This window comes from Siphateles boraxobius, unplaced genomic scaffold (genome assembly GCF_051911475.1).
Source record: "Siphateles boraxobius isolate OS27281-9 unplaced genomic scaffold, OSU_SipBor_1 2, whole genome shotgun sequence".
Taxonomy (NCBI): domain Eukaryota; kingdom Metazoa; phylum Chordata; class Actinopteri; order Cypriniformes; family Leuciscidae; genus Siphateles; species Siphateles boraxobius.
The window spans coordinates 639,369-657,188 of NW_027508810.1; the positions used below are offsets into that span (position 1 = coordinate 639,369).

The 17,820-nt window shown below is 41.5% G+C and overlaps 1 long non-coding RNA gene across 4 annotated transcripts; it reads left to right on the top strand.

Moving 5' to 3' along the window:
- The first annotated feature begins 15,645 nt into the window (after positions 1 to 15,645).
- Positions 15,646 to 17,091, top strand: LOC143744235 (uncharacterized). 4 transcript variants are annotated; one of them, XR_013205818.1, is made up of 4 exons: positions 15,646 to 16,047; positions 16,126 to 16,187; positions 16,259 to 16,657; positions 16,815 to 17,091. It is a non-coding gene; the product is annotated as an uncharacterized LOC143744235 (long non-coding RNA). The 4 variants fall into 4 exon arrangements; XR_013205816.1 differs by lacking the exon at positions 16,815 to 17,091 and having other exon boundaries at positions 16,259 to 16,399; positions 16,479 to 16,795; XR_013205817.1 differs by lacking the exon at positions 16,815 to 17,091 and having other exon boundaries at positions 15,646 to 15,845; positions 15,913 to 16,047; positions 16,259 to 16,795.
- The last annotated feature ends 729 nt before the right edge of the window (positions 17,092 to 17,820 follow it).

Genomic DNA, 17,820 nt, shown 5'->3' on the forward strand with positions numbered 1-17,820 from the left:
GTGGCAAAGAAGTCTTCTCCATCTGCCCTCAATGACTACAGACCAGTTGCCTTAACATCTCACATCATCAAGGTTCTGGAGAGATTGGTTCTTGCCCACCTGAGACCACAGGTGACCACCTCCATTGACCCACTGCAGTTTGCCTACCGCCCTGGGATTGGTGTGGAGGATTCTATCATCTACCTGCTTCAGCAAGCTCACTCACACCTGGATAATGCATTGTAAGGATCACATTCTTTGATTTCTCCAGTGCTTTTAACACGATCCAGCCTTTACTGCTGCGAGAGAAGCTTCTGAAGATGCAGACGGACACTTCCACAGTTTCCTGGATTACAGACTACCTGACAGACAGACCACAGTTTGTGCGACTAAGGGGTGGTGTGTCGGAACGAGTGGTCAGCAGCACAGGAGCACCACAGGGGACTGTTCTCTCACCATTTCTCTTCACGCTATACACTTCAGATTTCCAGCACAACTCAGAGTCCTGTCATCTCCAAAAATACTCGGATGACTCTGCAGTTGTTGGGTGTATTAGGGGTGGAGACGAGTCAGAGTACAGGAATCTGGTTGACCGCTTTGTGTTGTGGTGTGGGGAAAACCACCTCTTCCTTAATGTGACAAAGACGAAGGAGATGGTGGTGGACTTTAGGAAGACCAGGATAACAACACTAAACACCATTCACCTTCAGGGAGAGGAGGTGGAGGTGGTTGAGAATTTTAAATATCTGGGTGTGTACCTTGACAACAGATTGGATTGGAAGTGCAACACTGAGGCCATTTTCAAGAAGGGTTTCAGAGTAGACTCTACTTCTTGAGCAAGCTTAGGTCTTTTAATGTATGCAGCAGGATGATGTATATGTTCTATCAGTCTGTTGTCGAAAGCGCAATTCTCTTTGCTGCCATCTGCTGGGGCAGTAGTATCAGAGTCAGTGACAGCAAGAGACTGAACAAGATAATAGAGAAGGCTGGCTCTGTGCTGGGGTTTGCTCTGGAGCCACTTGAGTTGGTTGTGGAGAGAAGAATGTTACACAAATTATACAATATCATGGACAACACTTCACATCCGCTGCACAACCTGCTGGTCGGGCACCAGAGTGTATTCAGCCGGAGATTTCTACAACTCCGCTGTAGCAAGGACCGTTACAGGAAGTCATTTCTACCCACTGCCATTACAATCCACAGCAACTCTGGGCAGGGAGAGGAGACTGAGGAGACTGAATGACACTTGAATTATAAAGGACATTATATTATTTTTAACATTATATTTAACAACCAATATTTTATTATTTTATTGTCAGTATATGTCAATAGCTTGCAAGATAAGCTTGCAACATTACGCAGAGCTGAGCGACTACGGAAACGCTACAAAAAGAAGGAGCGTGCGAGGGCTAATTTCTATAAAGATCCATTCAAATTCGCAAAGAAGTTATTCACCAGTGAGAAGAATGGCACTTTAAAAGCATCTAGGGTTGAGCTAGAGAGATATTTGGAGGAAACACATACAGATGCAAAAAGGCATAAGCCTATGTCTATTCCGTCAGACATCCCACCTGTCAATCCACCAGAAAACCAAATGGAGGTCTGTGCACCTAAGTGGAAAGAGATAGAGCAGGTTGTGAGAAAGGCAAGGGCTTCATCATCTCCAGGGCCTAATGGAGTTCCGTACAGAGTGTACAAGAGTGCTTCAGGAGTTCTACGAATTCTGTGGGAATCGATAAAAGTGGCTTGGGAAAAGCAGGTTGTACCTAGAGCATGGCGCAGAGCAGGGGGAGTCTTTATACCCAAAGAAAAAGATGCTACAAGCATCAGTCAGTTTCGCCCTATTTCACTATTAAACGTCGAAGGAAAGATTTTCTTCAGCATTATTGCTCAGAGATTGTCAACCTACCTATTAAAGAATGGCTTCATTGACACTTCAGTTCAAAAAGCGGGCATTCCAGGATTCTCAGGATGCTTAGAACACATCAGTGTTATCTGGCAACGAATTCAATCAGCTAAAAAGGAGAGGAAGGAGCTCCACGTGACATTCCTGGATTTGGCTAATGCATATGGTTCAGTGCCACATGAGCTTCTTTGGGCATCATTTGATTTTTTCAGGGTACCGATGTCGATAACAAATTTAGTGAAAGCCTATTTTGGAGATTTGCAATTTAGTTTCTCAACTCCAGAATTCAGCACTACATGGCAATGCTTAGAGGTTGGAATAATGGCAGGATGCACCATTTCTCCACTGGCTTTTACCATGGCAATGGAAGTAATCATTAGGGCATCAAAATGGGTAGTAGGAGGAGAGCGCTTGGCTTCTGGGAAGTGACTACCACCAATCAGAGCATACATGGATGACATGACAACCATGACTACAACGGTAGCCTGCATTAATCGGTTATTGGGGAAGTTAACAGATAATATTGAATGGGCACGAATGCAATTTAAGCCCTCTAAATCAAGGAGCATCTCAATAATTAAAGGCAAGGTAGTAGATAAAACATTCTTCATTAATGGTGAGGCAATACCAACAGTTTCTCAGAAGCCAGTGAAGAGTCTAGGGAGATGGTACGATGGGGATCTAAAGGACACAGTTCGAGTGGGAGAAGTTAGACGACAAGCAGTGGAAGGGTTGAAGAGCATAAACAGCTGTGCTCTACCAGGCAAACTGAAACTCTGGTGCTTTCAGTTTGGTCTACTGCCAAGGTTGCTGTGGCCACTGACTGTGTATGAGGTTTCTTTGACAACAGTGGATAAGCTGGAAGCGTTAATAAGTTCATACATCAGGAAATGGTTGGGAGTTCCACGCTGCCTCAGCAGAGTGGGACTTTATAGTAAAGGAGTATTGCAGCTGCCAGTCTCTGCTTTAACCGAGGAGTTTAAGTGTGCCAAGGTCAGACTGGAAATGACTTTAGCAGAGTCACGCGACAAATGTGTAAGGGAGACAGCCCCTGTGGTAAAAACTGGTAGAAAGTGGTCAGCAAAGAAATCTGTAGTAGAGGCAAAGGCTGACCTTCAAATTGGGGATATCGTGGGACAGGTACAGCATGGAAGAGGGGGTTTTGGGCTCAGTTTAGCTCCTCCTAAATGGCACAAGGCAGGCCCAGCCCAAAGGAGGAAGCTGGTAGTCAACGAGGTGCGAAAGCAGGAGGAGAGGATGAGATGTATAAAGGCCATTTCCCAGGCCAAGCAGGGAGAGTGGATGAGATGGGAGGGTGTGGAACAACGCAAAATGGGCTGGCAAGACCTTTGGTCAATGGAAGAGAGTAGGATAAGTTTCCTTATTAGGTCAACATATGATGTTCTCCCATCACCGCAGAACCTAAACCTCTGGGTAGGAGAGGATCCATCTTGTCCTTTGTGTTCATCACCTGCCACATTAAGGCACATTTTGACAGGATGTAAGGTGGCTCTTAGCCAGGGTCGGTTTACTTGGCGCCATGACCAAGTATTGCGATGTTTGGCTTTAGCATTGGAAGGCAAGCGTAGTATGACCAATAAATTGCACGAATTTCTGCAAAACTGTTCTAGCAAAACATTACACGCAGAAGACAATATTCCTCCGCCCAGGCGAGCAACCACCAAGAAAAGGTGCTAACACCAATTCTCGCCCAGGACAACTGGAAGCTGCTAGGGACTGGAAGATGCTGGTTGATCTTGATCAACGGCTTATTTTTCCACCTGAGATTGCCACCACTAACCTACGACCAGATATTGTTTTGTGGTCTGGATCAGCACGCATTGTTCAACTGATAGAGTTAACAGTGCCATGGGAGGATGCGGTAGATGAGGCATATGAGAGGAAGAAACTGCGGTATGCTCATCTGGCCACTGAAGCAGAACAGCGAGGATGGAGAGTCCAGGTTTATCCAGTGGAAGTGGGTTGTCGTGGTTTTGTGGCACACTCTACAACCCGGTTCCTCAGAGACGTCAGATTCAGTGGCCAAGAGTTGCGTCGTACCGTAAAGAACTTATCTGAAGCAGCAGAAAGGAGCAGCAACTGGCTGTGGTTGAGACGGAAAGATTCTAGCTGGCTGTGTACAGGCCGCCATGCTACGGTTTCGTAGAATTCTTGAAAACTTGAAAGGTCTGTTGGTTTATTTGTATAGGTTGTATAGTATTTACAGTCATTACGTTCCTGTGTATATTGCGTGAATGACGGGTGGTTGGGCAGATATTGTGTTTTGCGGTAGGTGGTATGCCATACGGAACCGTTGCCACTGAAACTGCATATTAACGCACCAGTGGGGCTCGACAGCCTTAGTCAAACGGGTTGGCGCGTATGGTTGGGTTGCGGAGAGATTGTGAGATTGTGGTTAGGTCTCAGCAGCAACTGTTGGTTTATTTGTATAGGTTGTATAGTATTTACAGTCATTACGTTCCTGTATATATTGCGTGAATGACGGGTGGTTGGGCAGATATTGTGTTTTGTGGTAGGTGGTATGCCATACGGAACCGTTGCCACTGAAACTGCATATTAACGCACCAGTGGGGCTCGACAGCCTTAGTCAAACGGGTTGGCGCGTATGGTTGGGTTGCGGTGAGATTGTGGTTAGGTCTCAGCAGCAACTGTTGGTTTATTTGTATAGGTTTTATAGTATTCACAGTCATTACGTTCCTGTGTATATTGCGTGGATGACGGGTGGTTGGGCAGATATTGTGTTTTGTGGTAGGTGGTATGCCATACGGAACCGTTGCCACTGAAACTGCATATTAACGCACCAGTGGGGCTCGACAGCCTTAGTCAAACGGGTTGGCGCGTATGGTTGGGTTGCGGAGAGATTGTGAGATTGTGGTTAGGTCTCAGCAGCAAGAGGGAAGTAGAGGTCAGTAAGCTGGGCTGAGTTGAGTGGGGGACGGAGGGGGTGACTCTGGGACGCCAGAGTCACTTTCGAGCCCTCTTGAGGTGTCGTGGGCTAGTCGACGAAACACTGAGGACGGAAGGTGCCCACTTGAAGACCCTAGAGATGTTCCCTACTCCGCTCAATCCAGAGGGTTGTTATGGGGGGACCGCACTGTGGTTGCAGCCGTTGTGTGTGCTGACGCGCAATACACTGTATTAACACCAGACAGAAAATTCACGTCACCAGATGGAAAGAATGGATGGAGAAGCATAGGTTACTGTAAAGCTACGTCTTAGTTGGTGATTATCTTGGCGAAAGCCGAGTACAAATCAGCATGAAGTTTTAACATCTACTCTCGTGTAATGGAAATCAGTCAGTCTATGCAATATGTTTCGTTCGACTACGTTGAACGTGAGCGACTGAAAGGGAATTAAAGTTCTCTGTTGAATGGAACTCAACGCTGCGCTATGATGTTAAAGCTATGAGTACGCCACAGCGTGAGCTGGTGAATTAAGCATGTGTGAAAAGAAGCCAATCACATTGGCTGAAGAACGATCAGGTAATGCAACATTAGTGCACCACAAAGACCCTAAATAATACACACTAAAACACGTCAACAGCTTCTTTGTCTTCAGGAATCCGCTTGTTTATGTGTCTATTGTCTATTTAGGGTATTTGTGAGGCACTGACGTTGCATCACCTTACTGTTCTTCGGCAAATGTGATTGGATTGTTTTCCACACGTTTCAGATACCGGCTGATCTTGAGGCGTTCCCATAGCTTTTATGTCATAATGCAGCATCTCATTCCTTCTAAGGGAACCAGGTTACATTCAAACCTAAGACTTCTCTGTAACCCAGTTCCCTGAGAAGGAATGAGATGCTGCGTTATGATGTTAATGCATTGATAACTATTGTAATATATTTTAAAATGTAATTCATTCCTGTCACATTATCCTTCAGAAATCATTCTAATATGCCGATTAGTTGCTCAAAAAAACACATCTGGTGTGCTGCTTCATATTTTTGTTGAAACAGTGATACATTTTTTTCCAGAATTATGTTTAAGAAGTTAAAAGAAATATAATTTGTTTGAAATATTTTTTTGTTGTTGTAAAAATACAAGTCTTTACTGTAACTTTAATAAGTTGAATGCGTCCTTGTTTAACAGAAGTATTAATTTTTTCTTTTCTTTTTTAATCTTACTTCAAACTTCCCTCAAAATTTAAAGTGAACAGCCTACTGGATAGTTTCAATCTTAAAAATCTGTGTTTTTTCTCAACATTTTTGACATCATAACTAGGGATGCAACGATACAAGTAATCGTATTGAACCGTTCGGTACGAGCTTTCGGTTCGGTACGCATTACAAACCAAAACAAAACGTCATTACAAAATGTGATGTCATTACAAAACAAAACTACAAACTATAAATACAATGGCAAGTCTAAAAAAAAAATTAACAAGTAGAACGATTTGTTGCACCATCTTTCCTGCCAGTGCGACCACAATTGTGTTAGCAGACGTGCTGGCACTATCACCACAAAGTTGCACAATATCAAATTGCAAATGTAATGAAAGCGGAACGAAACTCCGCTACTCATTTGTGCTTCACGGACTGTTTATCATTTTGGACCAATGAGCGCAAGCCGATCTTGATCAAGTGACACTGTTGCTACACAGCGCTAATAGATCCAGTAAAGAAAGCATTTGAATTCGCCACTGAGGTCATAACATCACTGCGAGATCTATTGCATTCACATTTCTCTGTTATTAACCGTAGACCTCTATTAGATCAAACAGCACTGACGTGGAAACCAGGAGAAACATTGTACCATGAATGAACTAGTTATAGGCTTTAAGTCTACAGATCAGCAACATTCACCATTTGAAAATGAAATTTGCCATGAAAGTTTGGCAGGAATAGTAAAATGCTTTCAAGTACGTAACACATCGTTTTCCAGCACTTCAAAACTCAAATATTATATTTAAATGTTATTTTTAATGTGATGACCAAAATATTATTTGTTCATCCTTCAAATATTACCCCCATTTATAAAACTAAATGTTTCAAGATGTAGGAAAACTCACACTTATTTAAAGATAAAAAATGCGTTAAATTGCCATCGTAACCAGTAGGTGGCAGCCATTTCCACTACCAAATATTTATCTTTTAATCATTTTGCTTTTTAATTATTATTTCAACATTATGAATACAAATGCTGCCCTCAAATGTTAATCTGGAGCCTTGCAAACTTAAAATAAAACTGCACATTGTAATTTCTGTATGTTAAGTATATTTATTACTAAGGCATTTGTCAGCAATAAAAGTAAAAATAGGGGAAAATGCGAATAACTCCGCTGCAGGTTGATTTAAAGTGTGCCCCTAAATTCCCTGTTTGTGCGCCAGGAGCTCTGACACTCCTGTTTTGTCATGTCTTTGTGTGGGTGCGCGGCTTTGAGCGTTCTCTAGCCGTGCGCTCTTTTGTCTGTATGCCTTGTTACATGTGTGGGGCGTGGTGTTTGGATCCAGGCACATTTGTCTAGTTTGGTTTCAGTTCTGTGTCGAGATTCGGACAATCATGCTCCACGTGTTTTTCCTCTGTTGTGAGCGCACAGGATGAGCTTACGCTAGTTCTCGTGCGCTCTGCCTTTTCGAGTCCACTTGGGCCGAACGCTCTTCTGTCCACGTGTGCTGTGTTTTGTGTAGCACGCGGTTCGTGTTTACATCGGCCGCGTGCTTTCATGTCATGTTTTGTCTTGTGCTGTGTAGCACACAGCTTGTGTTTTACACTAGCTGTGTGCTTTCATGTTGTCATGTTCTGTGTGAACACGTGGCCTATGAGTGTTCTCTTTAGCTGCATGTTCATGTCTCGTTTTGTGTGAGCACATGGCTTGTAATTTGTTTTACTGGCCATGTGCTGGTGTTCTAGTCCGGTTTGGTGTGAGCACATGGCTTGTCATGTATGTTTCCTTGTGCCATTTGCTCTCCTGTTGAGTGTCTAGCCCGGCCCATCTTGTCCCCTGATTATCGATTCATTTGCCCCACCTGTCCTCCCTCATTACCTGCCTTGTTTTTGCTCCCTATTTATTCTCCTTGTGTTTTCAGTCTTGGGGTTTGTTCTTCGTACGTTGCTTAAAACATCTGAGATCAAATGAGACATCTAAGATGATATCATCTGGCTACTTATGATCTGGCTAATTGGGTTCTTCGAACACACCTGCCGTTTATGAATAGTATAGCTAAATTGAGTTCTCTGAGATAATTGTGCGTTCATGCGCTGGTTTAAAAGGGGATATGTATCGATAGTATAAACATTGATCAGCAACGCTGCTATTGGCTGCTCACCGTGGTCAAAGAGCGCGCTCAGTTTTTCTCCACAGCAGGGCAAGAGTTATTGCTTGAAGGTTATGCTGAATTTGAAATCTTAATTAAAACGCCAGGGAACACCTCAAAATGTACAAAAGCCAGGAGAGAGGGCTTGCAAAAAGTAGCAGACAAATTAAGTTTGTAGTGACCATGTTAGATGTTTTTTTTATCACTTATTACAATATATATTTTTGTATTTTGATAATTTCTAAATACTTAATAACTTGTTCATTGTAATGTCAGAGTCACCACCCACTACTAGAACATGGGAACAAGTAAAAGTGAAGTACTAGAATATTTACATTTACATTTATTCACTTAGCTGACGCTTTTATCCAAAGCGACTTACAATTGCTAAATATGTCAGAGGTCACACGCCTCAGGAGCAACTAGGGGTTAAGAGTCTTTCTCAGGGACACATTGGTGTCTCACAGTGGATTCGAACCCAGGTCTCTCACACCAAAGACATGTGTCTTATCCACTGCGCCATCACCTACTTTTTTGAAATTTGATATAATAATACTAATCTGGAATATTAAAATCGCAATAGTAACTTTTGTGATCTCCATTTTGGTTCACAAAACCCCCTTCATTGAGGCCTTGATGGGAACATGTGTGCAGGCACCAATCACATTAGGGAAGCCTGAGGGACATATACTGTAAGTCATATTAATCGGCATGGTCATGATTGCATGATCTTCATTAAAAATTATAATGTACCTGTGTTGGCAAAAAAAAACAAAAAAAAAAAAACTGCTAGACAACCTTGGGTCTAAAGTGGCTTGGAAATGCCACAAAAAAAACCCCTAAAAACTGTTTGAGCGCCAGGTAAACTTTGCGAATGGCATGACAGACAGCACTTATCACCAAGTTCTCCGCATCTCCAATAGTGTATAGGAAAGAGCCACTCGTAAAGGATCTCAGGGCAATGGACACAGTTTGTGCTGTTATTACAGCCCGACTCCGACGAGTCGAACAATTATGCGTTTCCAACAAAATAATGAGTCATGAGGAAAATTATATATCTCAAAAAGTAGACTATCGCGCTTCGTTAGAAGACTTCCTGTATCACCTCCTCTTATAAAGCCGGGATCTAATCCTGTTAACATGAAATAAGCCTGCTCGCGAGCAGGTTTAAGCTTACAGACCTGTATGACAGCTAGTCCTGGATGAACATCGAGGAACCAAACAATCCAAGATCATGCCAAATCGCCAACAATCGAATCCAGCAAAGTGACTTAGCGACGTACGAAGAACAGACCCCTGTGCTTGTTTGTCGTCGAATGTTTACACTTGTTTGTTCCTCCTGTAGTCAAGTGAAGTCTTACCCCTTGGGTTAGTTTTTGTTTGTTTTATTTTTATTTTTAATAAAAGCCTTCATTCTTCTGCGATTGAGTCCTCGCCTCATCTCCTCAATCCCACAACCTGACAGAACCGTGACACCACTGTGTCGTATCGAACCGAACCGTGAACTTTGTGAGCCGTTACATAACAATTCTTGGTCAATATCATGATTCACACTCCTTATTGGCAAAAACAGCCTTTTGGTGGAGGGAACGTGGCTCAGGGAAAAAAAGAAGACCTTATATCAAGATTGTGAACATTCATTAATTGATTTGTATTTGCTTTTGAAGAGAATCAGTATATAAACTGTAGGCTTATATAGTCCACTGGTTTCAAACATGATGTCTTGAACAGAAACCGTGATTACGGAATGCATATGAATATCATTCACAGAGGTGTAAAGTCCAGGGGTCAGAAAGTAAAAGTCCTGCCATAAGTTTATTCCACCCATGACTTCAGTCAGCTGATCTCACTAATTAGTTCTACCTACTGGCTGAAAAACTGCTAATTAGCAAATCCAGGTGATTGGAAAAAACTACTGAGGACTTTTACTTTCTGAACCTGGGGCCGGTTGCACCAGCTGTGCGTAAGTTACAACTTAGCCTGGTTTTGACGTAAATGGGAACTAAGTTACAACTTACGAACTACTAAATATTTTTACGTTGCAGCATTAAACTTAGTTCAAACGTAACTCTACGTTCCAACTAAATATGTACGGCAGCCTCCGATCTGGAGTAACGGTTGGAATAAAATATCAGACAGACTGATACACTCGCTTACATTTTAAGAGAGAGAACATTATGTGAAAAGATAACTTTGTTAGCGGCTCTTTAACACCAACCCGTCCTAAACAGCGCCGCTGTGTGCATCAGTCCATGTTGTGCATGCCCAATATCAGTCATAATCCATAAACGTACTAATATCTTATGTTTTTTTGTATCAATATTTATTTATTGATCCTTATTTCATTTCAAATACAGTTTCTGAATGTTATTTACAAACACTTATGTTATTCATGATCAAGTATCGTATTTAATGGAAACCTATTTTTACCGTTAGTAACGTGAGGCAAAAGTTGTTAGAATGAAGGATAAAATGAAATTCACGGCAATTGAACACAACTTCTGCTCACGTATTTGAAGGCTGCTACTGGTTCATCGAGGCTAAACGTCATAATATGCGACTACGCATTACTTTACGGAGAGCTTACGACCTACTAGCTACGTTCTGCCTTACGAACAAATGGTGCAAAGGGATATAGTACAGAGTTAGTTACAAACTAGCTAGTAGTTACTAAGCCTTTAGTGTGGACTTTACGTTCCAATTTAAGAAAGAGCTTACGAACGGCTGGTGAAACTCTACCCTGGACTTTACACCTCTGATCATTCTTAATTCACAATAGGTGGTACATAACATACATATGTTTACGAAAGCAATCATCAGGCACGAATCAAAGCCAGCATGAGTCCAGGCATCAGGGAAACTGTGATGATTTTAAGACACACTGTGGCCTGTTGTCTCTGGAATAGCCTCTATGTTACTATATGAATGCAGCTGTCAAGCACACACAATTTTACTGTAAATATGAAAGATACTGCAAAACATGAAGCCCCAACTTTTTACTTCAGTTGAACTCTTTCTGTAGTTGCATTTTTTTGTAGCTACTAATTGTCTGTTATTGTGTTTCTATAGTAAATTAAAGGAGGTCAAATCATGTTTTTTTTATTAGCGTTTCACGCCTGAAGTCCACTCATTATGTTAGTCAAGATTTTTATATTTTCCTGCGGTCTCATTAAACTTTAACTGGATATCCCTACTGTGCTTTAATACTTTTATGTAAATGCCCTCTTTTTAATGAAATAAGCACTTAAAGTTTTGATGAAATGAAAGTGAATGATCTTTTCTTTCATATTGTGACACACATCCGTCTGAAACAGATTATCGGAAAAGAAAGTAGGGCGGGTATTGGTTCTGTGTGTCTGTTGTTGATTGGATGTTGAGATGTGGTTGTGGCTCTCAAAAATGGAGGCAGATGAAGATGAGCTTGCAGGAGTGGGTTTAAGAGGAATTAATGATTGGAGAACTGCATACATCACCAGAGAGAAGTCTGACGCTTCATTAGAAAACTGAGTTATGACATTTTAACTAAACATCACAAGGTCAAAAAAACATACATGCATGGATTAATCATTGACAATAAGATCTTTAACATACAATTTCTAAATGGATGTTGAGTTTTTATTTCATGACGATTAAATAATGGCCATTTTCTCACTTTTTTCCCCCTGTGGTGAAAATCCAGCTTTTAATGTTGTTTATATGTCTATGTGGTGTTTTTAATATGCTTTAAGACAAACCATGTGAAAATTCATAAGTCGATAGCATTGCTGAGTATTTTTTCCTTAAAACTGCAGTGAACCAAAGACAGTCTCAAAAACATGGTATGAAATCCTTCACACCTATCCCTTAAACTGTTCCCACCTATCCCGTAAAATACGGGAGCATCCCGTATTTAAAAGTAAAATGGTGCATCCCGTATCAAATCAATACAGGATATGATTTGTCCCATATTTTGCAGGACTACACATAGTTGAATAAACATATAAGGATTTTGTAGCATGGAGAATATTATAGTAATATCAAATATAAAGAATGAAATTTCACAAAAAGTAGAGAAGCTCATTTGTGCGTGATTTGATTTTAGAGTTTGTGTTTGCAACAAAGTCTGAGATCACGCGCTGTAAAACCTTAATCGCTGTTTTCGCTTGGTAACAGGTGTTTTTGTCAAAAAATATATTCCTCACTATATCAGTTTGTTACTGTGACTAAAGAAAGAAAGACAATAAGAATGAAAGAAAGAAAGAAAGAAAGAAAGAAAGAAAGAAATAACACACCCATTTTCATTATTTTTTACAGCGTTCACAGATTTTCTTGGTGTTGCTGACTGAAGCTTTTTTTTCTCTCTCTGTGCATACAGGTGGAATTTCAATAAGGCCGGGCTGAGCTTTGATTGACCAGCTGACTTCAAATCAAATATTTTAAAGTGGGCCGTATGCACACCTCATCTTAACCTTTTATGGATCTAGGAAGATTTTTAGACAATAAACAACAACAGAGGCCCAGGTTTGATTAATATCGAAGGCAACACAGGGAGATTGACCTTATGACAAAAGAAAATAGTTTGAGCAAATCAAATTATAATTGTTATTATTAATATTTTTGTTTTGTTTTTAACCTCATAGCACTAAGCATTAGTTAATTATCTTGCAAATAGTAATAAGAATCTGCTTTCAATTTATTGATCTGTAGACACTACACCTCATATTTAATTTGTGCTCTAGAGTACTCAGAACCCCCTTGAAGCCCATGTGTTGCTGGGGGCCATGACCCTGGAAAGTATTACAGCTTAATGACCCTATTATGTTATGGTTGAATGTGTCGGTCTGACACATATCTTCCAAAGTGTTGACCACAGAGCTTTTTAAATCCTTTTTTTTCCAAAGCCTAGTGCAAATGCTTGCACATGATGTTTGCTGGATAATTTGTGGTACACTACTGCCTTATTGTAGACATCTAGACAAAAAACAAAAATTGCTCATGGAGGGCCACTTTCCTGAAGAGTTCACAGCCTTCGAAATAAGAGACTGTCGGTCCTAAAGACGTTGAATAGTTTAAGTTTCAAGTTTAATTCATTTATAAAGCACATTTAAAAACAGCCACAAGACTGACCAAATTGCTGTACAAGACATTTAAATACAAATCCTAAATATACACACTTAAGATAATACACACAAATATAATATACACATTTAAGAAAAATGTGTAAAAAACAAACAAAAAAATTATGAATACGCCAGAGAAAACAAATATGTTTTTTAAAAGACACTTTTTTAAAAGAGACCACAGAAAACACTCGATCCCCTCTACGTTTGAGCTGTGAGTGTGGGACTAGAAAGAGGTTTTGGTCACTTGATCTTAAGCTTCTGGAAAGGGTATCATGTAAAAGCATGAACAGCCATCTCTAGTGTTTTGTCAGTTAGGAAGTGTTTAATTTAGGACAGGATATTTGTTTGTCAAGTTTTAAAGGCTCATTTAAAAGGACACCCAAATTCCTCACATGCGATTCCACAATGCTTAGATCTAAAGGCAGATAATCTCTTCAAATTGATGCTGGTGGACTTAAAATTATCAGTCGGGCCGAAAACTATACCCTCAGTTTTAACTTCATTTAAAGAGAAAACATTTTGAGCAAGCCAAGATTTAACCTAATTTAAGCATAGTAAAAGAGAAGTTAATGCAGACGGATCGATTCTCTTGATAGGTAAATATATTTGGGTGTCGTCAGCATAAAAATGAAAGCAAACACCATGTCTTCTTAAAATAGAAGGTGTGTTTAATAAGTGTTAAGGTGTGTTTAATAGGAGTTAGAGCCACCCAAAATTAGCTTGGCATGCCCTAGACTAGAAAATATACAGGAAGGTCTGTGTCATAAACATTCTTATTACTTAGTTACCCCTCTGAGGTGTATTTTTAATGTAAAGGGATTTTGTGCTAAACTTAATTTTTAAGACCATTTTTTAAAACATTTAAACAGGCCATTTTTGCTGCTGTGCACTTAAGAGTTTAAAGGGGTCATGGACTTTTAATTACTTTATAATGTTTCCTGAGGTGCACCCTCACCACCAGAGGAGGCAGCAAACAAGACCGGCAGGGTGGGTTATACAGCAGCACAATAAGATTTTTTGTAACTGGGTAATGGGTTCCTACACTCATAGCCTAGGTTTTCTGAAAGTAGCCTAGTTCTGCTTACCACAGTTCTCTACATTCACTAATTTATCTCCTTATCCTCCTCACTATCCTCATCAGCCACTTGCAGGGCCTGTTCCCTTTTTCACGGTATTTCTCTGCACATTCCTTGTGTTTCTTCTCCATCTCTCTGACTATTTTGACAGATATACATTGACACTGCACGCTCGCTCAGAGCCCAGAGGGGGAGGAGTTTAAAGATGTGATTGGACCAGCCCAGTGTCAATCAAGAAAATAACCAATGATAATGCTGATCAACGTGTTTCATGGGCTGGTCTGTGAGAAAAAAACAACAACAACGTACGCTGACTTTTATTGTCCAATGCATTACACTGTCACAAAGATCCCAGGGCCACCAATTAAGCAAAACTAAATGAATCGGCCACTGATGTACGAGCTTTATGAGCCATTCAGACAAAAAAAAAAAATATATATATTTTTTAAAAGTATGAGATGTATCAGCCCAAAAAGCACGTCAGCCCACGGGAAAGTGCCCGGTATGCCCGATGGCCAGTCCAGCCCTGATGCAATGTGAGCAAACTTCCTGCCTCCTCATGTTTCTCACAGGAAAGTTCTGGAAGCTCAACCTGACATTCTGCTGATAAGAGGACAGTGCGACCAGGATCACAAAAGATTCCACCAAGAATAAGTGTGCATCCTGCAGGAAGTGACTTTTTCTGAGCTGCCCATGCTTCCCCCATGCAGTTCAAAAGATGCGCTTTATTCAGTGGATTGTGAATGAAGCCTTTCCCAGGCTGGGCAGCTTGTCCATTCACGGCCAAACACTTCCACCTTCCTGTCTTCCTGAACAAAGTACAGGTTCTCCACAACTGGACTCTCCTCCTCATAGATCTTTTTGGCTTTGAATGCCATGGACATTGACTTCTTTGGCTTTGCTGCGAAGGTTGAGAGTTTAATTTGGGCTACTTTCTCACTGTCTGTTCTTCTAGCTGCAGCAAGTGCCTCAAGTCCTTTTTCACGAGCGCAGATCAAGTCAGAAGATGTGGCTTTGTGGCCTGTTGAAATGTTGATCAGCTCTTGTTCTTCACATGTGAAAGGATTGATCATCTGGTTGTTGATGACATCTGTTATTTTTCCTACACCTTCTGCCTCCTTTGCACCTTGGCTGTCCTTGTCCTCATGGTGTTTGGTGTCATCCACATCCAGGTGTGCCATAGCTTTTGTCTGCTCTGACACAGCTGTCAGAACTGGAAGAGCTTTCAAGTTCAAGTTCAACTTCCCATCCTTAAATTCCCTATAGACGTTTGGAGCCAGTGTAGGTGTAGTGAAGTGCCGCTGTTTGTTGACGTCCTCTCTGTAGAGTGAGACTCCGCCCTAGATGCACGCAGGTGATCGGCATTCAATTCATTGATAATAATTATGGTAATTCCTTCCAAGGGGTATATTAAGGTGGCGGTGTTGTCACCGGAGATTGCGTGAATGTGCGACCGCGTTCTAGCACGTCATTATTGTTGCGACTGTCTGGTGCTCTGGCTGAGGTGAGTGTGGCGGCTGGTTTTTATGCTTGAGCCTAATGAACATTAGATTGAGTGTTACTTTTGTCAGGTTCTGGGCTGTTCGCAGAAAAGCACACGTTGTGCTGAGGGTTGCATGCCTGGCAACACGCGCTGTTTTCCGGATACCACCGTTTCGGTATGAGTTGCATTCAGCATCGGGGGTGTATTGCTGCTTGACTTCCTGGTAGGTCTATCTTTGGCCCTTTTGGCTGTATTTAATTAATGAGCGAATAGTTAATATTATGGGGTCTGTGTATTCCAGCGTATCATTGGGCTTTTTCATCTCTTGTCGACTGGGCGAGTGGCGCGATCTCCGCATGTTTGGTATGTGCGATCAATTGTACAACAGTAAATTAATGCTATGCATATTTTAGCTCATAGTCCGGCTTTTGCAGGTGGATCGATTTGCCGTTTTAAGGGCACTTGAAGACTACACTTGCCCGCTCTAGGACTTGTCGTCGCTGCTGTTCTGTTCCTATTAATGTTTTTGTTTGAGTTATTTTGCTTGCGTGTGTAATTCTGTTTTGTTTTTCTGTGTAATTTACCTTTTGTGCTTTTTTGGGTTTGCTTGTTGATTTATCAGTTTGCTTGGTAATTGGTGTTTTGTTTTCTTAGTTTTGGGTGTTTTGTGTTTTATTTGTATTATAATTACTGTTTATTTTCTTTGCTCACTGTGAGATTATCCCCGACTGGTCCCAAGGGAAAGAGGGATTGTGAGTGGTAACCGGCCTGGGGAGATTGTTCCTGTTGGCCCGTAGCGATCCATTCACCATCACTGACACTGATGAGTGCAGGTTTGAGTGGATTGCGGAGTGTTTTCTTTTTAGTTACGTATATTATTGTATGTCTCGCATGTTGTGTCCTGTATATGGGTACCCATAGGTGAGGATAATTGTTTGATTTATTTGCTTTGATTTATTTTTTTATAATTCTTTATTTCTTGTGTTTCAGGCACTGTGAGCCCGGAGCAGGAGGGCTAGTTGTCCAATTAAGGTGGCGGGTCCTGATGAGACACAGTGTGTGGTCTGCAATCCAAGGTGATTGGTCTTGGTTGACGTGATTTGAGTGACGTGTAGTGCACGTGTGGGTGCTCTTTTACCATCGCTGACACTAGCGACGTCTGGCACTAGCTCGTCCTGCTTCGGGTGACCACGAGTCCTGTGAGCTGTTTATTGTGTGATGTTATAATTGAACCTAACTGACTGGCACGCCAGTATTTTATCTTTGTCTAAATTAAAGAATATATTTTTGTATTTTTCCATATCCACGTCTCGGACTATTTATGTAAGGGAAACACCGAACCTGTGTGTCTTTAACAGGACACTTCCCTGGCTTAGCGACCAGGGTGGCGTAGTCGATTTTTCTTTGTCTCTCTTACTCTCTCTCTATCCTCCCTCTCTTGTACTGCCTGCCACATTTGGCGTAGTCGGCAGGGTTTTCCTTTTTTTTTCTTGTGTAGATCTGAGGCGTGGATATATGTGTTGTTGTTGTTTTTTTTTTCTTAGTCGTTGGGAACAGAACAGCAGCGGGGACAGGGATCACAGGTAACTCTATTTGGTTTTTCTTGGCTGGTTTTTGTAGAAATGGAGGACGAGTTGCAAGAATTGAGGGAGCTTGTGGCCCAATTACGAGCTGATAATACAAAGTTGCGGCAAGATCAAGCTCTTGCAGGGCCTTCAGATCTGGGCCATGGTTCCAACGTACCTAGTCCGTCAATCGCTCCTCCTCAGGCTATTGATGCGGGTGCCATTCCTATGGAGAGGTACGTTTTTATACCGAGGGACCGAAGGTGCCCTAAATTTAATGGTAGGTCTGGTATAGGAATTAATGAATGGGCTGAGGAGGCACATGCCTGCATGCGGTCCCGTCATTTGTCCACAGCCGACAAGGCTTTCTTCCTTTTCGACCATTTAGAGGGGGAGGCACGTGATGAGATAAAGTATAGGCCTGTGGGAGA